Raw genomic sequence first — 10,033 nt, forward strand, 5'->3', positions numbered from 1 at the left:
AACGATTCATAGGAGAGTCGTTTGATTTGGTTTATCATTGCTACATAAGCGTAACCTCGTTTATTTTAATAACTTTTCATGTAAGCACGTGAATGGTCCTTCTCTACATAGAGTAACGAACTCATTATTGGAGTATGTCTGATTGTTCGGACATTTTCCTTCGTGTGACCATTTTCCGCATTTATGACATCTTTCAAGGTGTCGTGCTCTTCTTTTTGCTGCGGATGATGATTTTCCTTTACCGAAATGTATATTATTATGATTGTTTCTGAGCTCTTTTCTTACTTCGTCACATTTGCTTCTTATTACGCATACCATATCACTCGGGAGAATGTTGTTATTACGTTTAGCAATCAGAGCATGTAGCAATAGATCATGGTTCAAATCAAAAGAATCCTTCATCTTGTATAACCTATAAAATAAAAAATTCAGAATGGGGGGAGAAGACTAGTTCTTTAGGGTCTGCTAGTAGAAAAGACCAATCGGATTCCATTCTCAATAATTACACGAAAACAGAATATCTAATATTAAACAGCATAAGAATTATCTTTAAAACTTTTGAATCTCCCCACACTTAGTTAGTTGTGGTGTTGAAATTGTGATTTACTTCATCGTCAATTTCCATTGGACCATCAATATAGTGTTTAACTCTGTGACCATTAACTTTAAATTTAATCCCATTTGAATTTATCAATTCTATTGTTCCGTACGGGAAAACTCTTGCGACTATAAATGGTCCAGACCATCTAGATTTCAACTTTCCAGAAAATAATCTGAATCTTGAATTGAAAAGAAGAACTCTGTCTCCTTCTTTAAATTCTTTTGATCTTCGGATTCTTTTATCATGTCATTTCTTCGTTCTTTCCTTATAGATTAACGAATTTTGATATGCGTCATATATTAATTCTTCTAATTCGTTTAGTTGACTTATCCGTAGGCGTCCAGCTTCATGCAAATCAAGATTACATGTCTTCAAAGCCCAAAATGCTTTGTGCTCAATTTCTACTGGAAGGTGACATGCTTTTCCATAAAACAAGTTTAAAAAGTGTGGTGCCAATTGGAGTTTTGTAGGCTGTTCTAAAAGTCCAAAGTGCATCCTCCAGTTTCATGGACCATTCCTTCGAATTTGCTCCTACAATTTTCTCTAGAATATGTTTTAATGCTCGGTTGGTATTTTCAACTTGTCCACTTGTTTGTGGATGATAAGTGGTTGAGAGTTTATGAGTTACTCCATATCTTTTGAGAACTTTCTCAAGTTGATTATTACAAAAATGAGTACCCCGATCACTTATTAAAGCTTTCGGTGTTCCGAACCTTGCAAAAAGACGTTTTAAGAAGTTAACTACAGCTCGTGCATCATTAGTTGGGAGAGCTTGCGTTTCTGCCCATTTAGATATATAATCAATGGCAACGAGAATGTAGAGATTATTATGAGATTTTGGAAACGGACCCATAAAGTCAATACCACAAATGTCAAAAACTTCACATACTTGAATGACATTTTGTGGCATTTCATCACGTTGACTTATTTTTCCGGCCCTTTGACATGCATCACATGATTTACAAAGAAGGTGTGCATCTTTGAAAATTGAAGGCCAGTAGAATCCAGCTTCGTAGACCTTTCTACCAGTTTGTTGAGGCCCATAATGTAGTGACCCGAACTTTTCCATGTTTATATATATTAATTGAGATTGATATTTACATGATTAAATGTTTCCAACATGTTAAGCAATCAAACTTGTTAAGACTTGATTAATTGAAATATGTTTCATATAGACAATTGACCACCCAAGTTGACCGGTGATTCACGAACGTTAAAACTTGTAAAAACTATATGATGACATATATATGGATATATATATAGTTAACATGATACTATGATAAGTAAACATATCATTAAGTATATTAACAATGAACTACATATGTAAAAACAAGACTACTAACTTAATGATTTTTAAACGAGACATATATGTAACGATTATCGTTGTAAAGACATTTAATGTATATATATCATATTAAGAGATATTCATACATGATAATATCATGATAATATAATAATTTAAAATCTCATTTGATATTATAAACATTGGGTTAACAACATTTAACAAGATCGTTAACCTAAAGGTTTCAAAACAACACTTACATGTAACGACTAACGATGACTTAACGACTCAGTTAAAATGTATATACATGTAGTGTTTTAATATGTATTTATACACTTTTGAAAGACTTCAATACACTTATCAAAATACTTCTACTTAACAAAAATGCTTACAATTACATCCTCGTTCAGTTTCATCAACAATTCTACTCGTATGCACCCGTATTCGTACTCGTACAATACACAGCTTTTAGATGTATGTACTATTGGTATATACACTCCAATGATCAGCTCTTAGCAGTCCATGTGAGTCACCTAACACATGTGGGAACCATCATTTGGCAACTAGCATGAAATATCTCATAAAATTACAAAAATATGAGTAATCATTCATGACTTATTTACATGAAAACAAAATTACATATCCTTTATATCTAATCCATACACCAACGACCAAAAACACCTACAAACACTTTCATTCTTCAATTTTCTTCATCTAATTGATCTCTCTCAAGTTCTATCTTCAAGTTCTAAGTGTTCTTCATAAATTCCAAAAGTTCTAGTTTCATAAAATCAAGAATACTTTCAAGTTTGCTAGCTCACTTCCAATCTTGTAAGGTGATCATCCAACCTCAAGAAATCTTTGTTTCTTACAGTAGGTTATCATTCTAATACAAGGTAATAATCATATTCAAACTTTGGTTCAATTTCTATAACTATAACAATCTTATTTCAAGTGATGATCTTACTTGAACTTGTTTTCGTGTCATGATTCTGCTTCAAGAACTTCGAGCCATCCAAGGATCCATTGAAGCTAGGTCCATTTTTCTCTTTTCCAGTAGGTTTATCCAAGGAACTTAAGGTAGTAATGATGTTCATAACATCATTCGATTCATACATATAAAGCTATCTTATTCGAAGGTTTAAACTTGTAATCACTAGAACATAGTTTAGTTAATTCTAAACTTGTTCGCAAACAAAAGTTAATCCTTCTAACTTGACTTTTAAAATCAACTAAACACATATTCTATATCTATATGATATGCTAACTTAATGATTTAAAACCTGGAAACACGAAAAACACCGTAAAACCGGATTTACGCCGTCGTAGTAACACCGCGGGCTGTTTTGGGTTAGTTAATTAAAAACTATGATAAACTTTGATTTAAAAGTTGTTATTCTGAAAAAATGATTTTTATTATGAACATGAAACTATATCCAAAAATTATGGTTAAACTCAAAGTGGAAGTATGTTTTCTAAAATGGTCATCTAGACGTCGTTCTTTCGACTGAAATGACTACCTTTACAAAAATGACTTGTAACTTATTTTTCCGACTATAAACCTATACTTTTCTGTTTAGATTCATAAAATAGAGTTCAATATGAAACCATAGCAATTTGATTCACTCAAAACGGATTTAAAATGAAGAAGTTATGGGTAAAACAAGATTGGATAATTTTTCTCATTTTAGGTACGTGAAAATTGGTAACAAATCTATTCCAACCATAACTTAATCAACTTGTATTGTATATTATGTAATCTTGAGATACCATAGACACGTATACAATGTTTCGACCTATCATGTCGACACATCTATATATATTTCGGAACAACCATAGACACTCTATATGTGAATGTTGGAGTTAGCTATACAGGGTTGAGGTTGATTCCAAAATATATATAGTTTGAGTTGTGATCAATATTGAGATACGTATACACTGGGTCGTGGATTGATTCAAGATAATATTTATCGATTTATTTCTGTACATCTAACTGTGGACAACTAGTTGTAGGTTACTAACGAGGACAGCTGACTTAATAAACTTAAAACATCAAAATATATTAAAAGTGTTGTAAATATATTTTTGAACATACTTTGATATATATGTATATATTGTTATAGGTTCGTGAATCAACCAGTGGTCAAGTCTTACTTCCCGACGAAGTAAAAATCTGCGAAAGTGAGTTATAGTCCCACTTTTAAAATCTAATATTTTTGGGATGAGAATACATGCAGGTTTTATAAATGATTTACAAAATAGACACAAGTACGTGAAACTACATTCTATGGTTGAATTATCGAAATCGAATATGCCCCTTTTTATTAAGTCTGGTAATCTAAGAATTAGGGAACAGACACCCTAATTGACGCGAATCCTAAAGATAGATCTATTGGGCCTAACAAACCCCATCCAAAGTACCGGATGCTTTAGTACTTCGAAATTTATATCATATCCGAAGGGTGTCCCGGAATGATGGGGATATTCTTATATATGCATCTTGTTATTGTCGGTTACCAGGTGTTCACCATATGAATGATTTTTATCTCTATGTATGGGATGTGTATTGAAATATGAAATCTTGTGGTCTATTGTTACGATTTGATATATATAGGTTAAACCTATAACTCACCAACATTTTTGTTGACGTTTAAAGCATGTTTATTCTCAGGTGAATATTAAGAGCTTCCGCTGTTGCATACTAAAATAAGGACAAGATTTGGAGTCCATGTTTGTATGATATTGTGTAAAAACTGCATTCAAGAAACTGATTTCGATGTAACATATTTGTATTGTAAACCATTATGTAATGGTCGTGTGTAAACAGGATATTTTAGATTATCATTATTTGATAATCTACGTAAAGCTTTTTAAACCTTTATTTATGAAATAAAGGTTATGGTTTGTTTTAAAAATGAATGCAGTCTTTGAAAAACGTCTCATATAGAGGTCTAAACCTCGCAACGAAATCAATTAATATGGAACGTTTTTAATCAATAAGAACGGGACATTTCACATAATGCCCTCCTGTTGGTCCTGTGTGACAATGGTTTAAGATTTGTATAGCTTCATTCCCAAATACACATCGGTGTATTATTCCATCGGGACAACTTTTAAACAGATGTGGATCTTCCCAGAAATAGTGTTTTATATCACTAAAGAATTTCTTTCGTTTTTGGTACGACAACCCTTTTTCAAGGAATCCACTTACTAAGTAGTTCGCATAGTCTGCAAACCAGGGAATTTCGCTAGAATCGATTTTCAAAAGGTATTCATCAGGAAAGTTATCTTGTATGGCTGATTCATTTAGAATTTCTAATTCAGGATTTTCATGACAAGAAAGATGATCAGCGGTGAGATTTTCTGCTCCTTTTTTATCTCGGATTTCAATATCAAATTCTTGTAAGAGTAAGATCCAACGGATTAATCGTGGTTTGGCATCTTGTTTTGAAAATAAATATTTAAGGGCTGAATGGTCAGTATAGACCACCGTTTTAGCTAGAACGAGATATGAACGAAATTTGTCAAAAGCAAAGACAATAGCAAGGAGTTCTTTTTCAGTAGTTGTATAATTCGTCTGTGCTCCTTGTAGCGTCTTACTAGCATAGTATATAGGTTTGAATCGTTTGTCAATTCTTTGACCTAAAACGGCTCCCATTGCAAAATCACTTGCATCGCACATAAGTTCGAATGGTAACTTCCAGTTTGGAGTTATTATGATCGGTGCATTAGTAAGTTGTTTTTTAAGAATATTAAAAGATTTGATGCATTCATCCGAAAAGATGAATGGAGCATCTTTTTCAAGGAGTTTATTCATTGGAGTGACAATTTTAGAAAAATCTTTTATGAAACGTCGGTAAAAACCGGCATGTCCTAGGAAACTCCTAACTCCTCTAACATTGGTGGGATGTGGAAGTTTAGCAATTACATCTACTTTAGCTTTATCCACTTCAATACCTTTAATTGAAATTTTATGACCAAGAACGATGCCTTCTTTAACCATGAAATGGCATTTCTCCCAATTAAGTACTAGATTTGATTTCTCGCATCTAATAAGCATTCGTTCAAGATTAATTAGACATGTTTCAAAAGTATCACCGAAGACTGAAAAGTCATCCATGAAAACTTCCATGCATTCTTCTATCATGTCGTGAAAAATCGTCATCATGCATCTTTGAAAGGTTGCAGGGGCGTTGCAAAGTCCAAATGGCATGCGTTTGTAAGCAAAAGTACCATAAGGGCACGTGAAAGTGGTTTTCTCTTGGTCCTCGGGTGCGATAGGAATTTGAAAGTATCCGGAGAAATCGTCAAGAAAACAATAGAAACTATTTCCGGCTAACCTTTCTATCATTTGATCAATGAAAGGTAATGGAAAGTGATCTTTTCTTGTGGCGTCATTTAATTTTCTATTGTCAATACAAACACGCCACCCTATTACAGTTCTAGTAGGAATAAGCTCATCATCATCATTTGTGATGACAGTGATGCCGCCCTTCTTAGGCACACATTGAATTGGGCTTACCCATGAACTATCAAAGATTGGATAAATTAAACCTGCATCGAGCAGTTTAATAATTTCTTTTTTAACAACATCTTGCATATTTAGATTTAGTCTTCGTTGGCGTTGCACATATGTTTTATGATTTTATTCCATAAGGATTTTATGTGTGCAATACGAAGGACTTATACCTTTAATATCATGAATTTTCCATGCAATTGCTGATTTATGAGCTTTTAGCACAGAAATGAGTTGAGATTTTTCATTTTCAGTAAGAGAAGATGAGATTATTACAGGTAATTCAGATTTACCATGTAAATAAGCGTATTCCAAATGTTTTGGAAGTGACTTTAACTCTAAGGTCGGTGGTTCTTCTATCGATGATTTGTATCGATATCTGTCTTCTTCTTTTAGTACTTGAAGTTCTTCTGTTGTTGGTTCGTAGTCATTAGCTATAAGTGTAGCTAACATTTCAGCTTCATCAATTGGTTCATCTCCTTCTCCTAAAGAACATTCTCCTGTTCCTTGTAATTCAGGAAATTCTTGTAACAATTCTGCATGTGAATCTATAGTTTGAACATAATAACATGTATCATATGCAGATTGCGGTTGTTGCATTGCTTTATCAACAAAAAAAGTAACACTCTCATCCTCTATACTTAGGGTCAATTTCTTACCAAACACGTCTATTATTGCTTTAGCCGTGTTTAAGAATGGTCTTCCTAATATAAGAGGAACTCGAGAATCTTTTTTCATGTCCAGAATAACAAAGTCTACTGGGAATACTAGATTACCAGCTTTAACTAGCATGTTTTCCATTATCCCTCTAGGATATTTTACTGATCGATCGGCTAGTTGTATACTTATTCGTGTTAGTTTTAAATCTCCAAGGTCTAGTTTAGCGTATAATGAATACGGCATTAAATTTATACTAGCACCTAAGTCTGCCAATGCTTCTATTGAACTAAGACTTCCTAAAAAATATGGAATTGTGAAACTTCCTGGATCTGATAGTTTTTCTGGTATCTTATTCAACAACACTGCAGAACAATTAGCATTCATTGTGACAGCCGAGAGTTCTTCCATTTTCCTTCTATTTGTGATTAGATCTTTCAGAAATTTAGCATATCTTGGCATTCCTGAAATTACATCAATGAAAGGAAGATTGACATTTATCTGTTTAAACATATCCAAGAATTTGGATTGCTCGGCTTCAAGTCTTTCTTTTCTCAATTTACTCGGGTATGGAAGTGGTGGTTGATATGGTTTAACATATGGTTTTGTCTTAATTGTGTTATCTTCATTAACCTTGTCAACTACTGGTTCAGTTTCCTTCTCTTTTTCAGGTTGTGGTGCCTGTGAAGTAGGAATAGAGTTATCGGAAATTATTGGCATTTCAGGTGGTTTAAGTGTTATACCACTTCTTGTGGTAATAACTTTAGCTGTTTCATTTCGGGGGTTAGCATTTGTATCACTAGGTAGACTCCCTGGTTTTCTTTCACCAATTAACCTTGCTAGGTTACTTACTTCTTGTTCCAGATTTTGGATTGAAGCTTGTTGATTTCTAAATGCTTGAGCATTTTGTTCATTAGTTTGTTTCTGAGATGTAACAAACTGCGTTTGAGATTCAACTAGCTTTAGAACCAAGTCTTCTAAATTTGTCTTTTTCTCATCGGTTTGTGGTGATTTAATATAACCAGGTCTTTACTGATTGCTAGGACCTTGTTGGTTATTATGTTGGGCATTTTGATTGTAAGGAACATTTCGATTGTAGTTTGGTCTTGGCGGTTGATAATTATTTCCCGGCCTTTGGTTTAGGTATGAAACATTCTCTCTTTGTTCCATTGTTTGTTCAATACTGAGACAATCTTTTGTTAAATGTGGTCCTCCACACTGCTCACAACTGATTCTTATTGCGTGAATATCTTTAGTCATCTTTTCCAATTTTCTTTCGAAAGAATCTAGCTTCGCGGAAATGGAATCAAAGTCATGGCTAGAATCGGCTCTTGCCGCTTTGGATGACTGTAAGATATCTTTACTTTGGTGCCACTCATGTGAGTGGGAGGCTGTTTTATCAATAATCTTGTGAGCTTCGGTAGCGGTATTCTTCATAATGGAACCACCAGCAGCTGTGTCGATGTCTTTTCTTGTAGCGACATCGACGCCTTTATAGAATATTTGAACTATTTGGAAAGTGTCTAAACCATGTTGAGGACATCCTCTTAACATCTTTCCGAATCTTGTCCATGCCTCAAATAACGTTTCATTTGGCTTTTGTGCGAACGTGGCAATTTCTCCTTGAAGTCTCACGGCTTTAGATGCCGGAAAGAATCTTTGAAGAAATTTCTCCACTAAGACATCCCATGTATCAATTGCTCCTTCTGGTAATGATTCTAACCAATCTTTAGCTTCCCCGGTTAAAGTCCAAGGGAACAACATAAGATAGATCGTTTCATCCTCAATTTCTCCGATTTTAAATAGGGTATAAATTCTATTAAAGGTTCGAAGATGTTCGTTTGGATCTTCTTTTTCTGTACCACCGAATTGGCATTGATTAGTAACCATGTGTAGGATTTGTCCTTTGATTTCAAAATTTGAGGGTCTAACTTCTGGTTGATTAATGGCATGACCTTGGCCTGTACGTGTGGCTCTCATTCGGTCTTCCATAGTTAGATGTTCTGAATTTTCCGTATCTGAATTTGTTGAATCCGAATCACTAGAAGATTCTGATTTAACGGTTTCTTCTTCGACAAACTCCGTTTGAATAAATTGTGGTTCAGGAGGAATGTTTAATAGTTCAGGATCTTGGAATTGTCCCTGAATATCCTCCGGGTTCTCAATTGTGAAGTCGGGTTCAAAAAATGGATTATCTGAAATTTGAATTGAAGTACTTGTTCGACTAGATGATGATTCTAAAAATTCAATGGCAGCAATATTTGCTAGATGCCTTGATCGAGTTACAGGTGGTGAACGTTTTGCTCGGTGCATTCACTGAATATCCTATTAGTTAAAAAGATAAAAATTATATAAGTTACCAAATTAATAGACTTTTCTGATTTTGCCCACGTTTCGAATAGCCAAAAGATGCAGCAGGTAGCCAGGACCCTTTAAATCTGAAGTCCACAACTCGCCACTAACAAATCCAACTATTACTACGAACCAGAAAATTTGGATGTCTATCAATTTAATTGCTTACAATAATTTTTCGTTGAAATTTAAAGAAAAATAAACAAAATTCTAGGTCCTAAAAACTAGAGAGTGAAAAAGGAAAAAGAAAAAGCGTGTCAAAAAACTTGAAAAATAAAAATAAGAAAGAAAAACGTCGAAACTTAAAAGTCTAAAAACTAAATCTAAAAAGTTTGCGCCTAAAAGTATTAAAACTTAAAATTGCAAATCTATACGAAAAATGACAATTAATTAAAAAGCACTAAAATCTATAAATTTAAAGTGGTGTCGCAAAATTCTAAAGCGCCTAAATCTTAATTCTAAGGAAAAAGCACTTAAGGGATTTTACGGCAAAACTTAAAATTATAGAAATATAAAATTACTACGGCAAATACTAACTTAAAACTAATTAAGAACGATAATTATTAAAAATTACGAATTAAACGATAAAATACAAATTATAACTAAAATGCTAAAAATACAATTT

The 10,033-nt window shown here is 33.5% G+C and overlaps 1 non-coding gene across 1 annotated transcript; it reads left to right on the forward strand.

Moving 5' to 3' along the window:
- The first annotated feature begins 8,581 nt into the window (after positions 1-8,581).
- LOC139894750 (small nucleolar RNA R71) lies at positions 8,582-8,688 on the forward strand. Its single transcript, XR_011775235.1, has one exon. It is a non-coding gene; the product is annotated as a small nucleolar RNA R71 (small nucleolar RNA).
- The last annotated feature ends 1,345 nt before the right edge of the window (positions 8,689-10,033 follow it).

This window comes from Rutidosis leptorrhynchoides, chromosome 2, assembly GCF_046630445.1.
Source record: "Rutidosis leptorrhynchoides isolate AG116_Rl617_1_P2 chromosome 2, CSIRO_AGI_Rlap_v1, whole genome shotgun sequence".
Taxonomy (NCBI): Eukaryota; Viridiplantae; Streptophyta; class Magnoliopsida; order Asterales; family Asteraceae; genus Rutidosis; species Rutidosis leptorrhynchoides.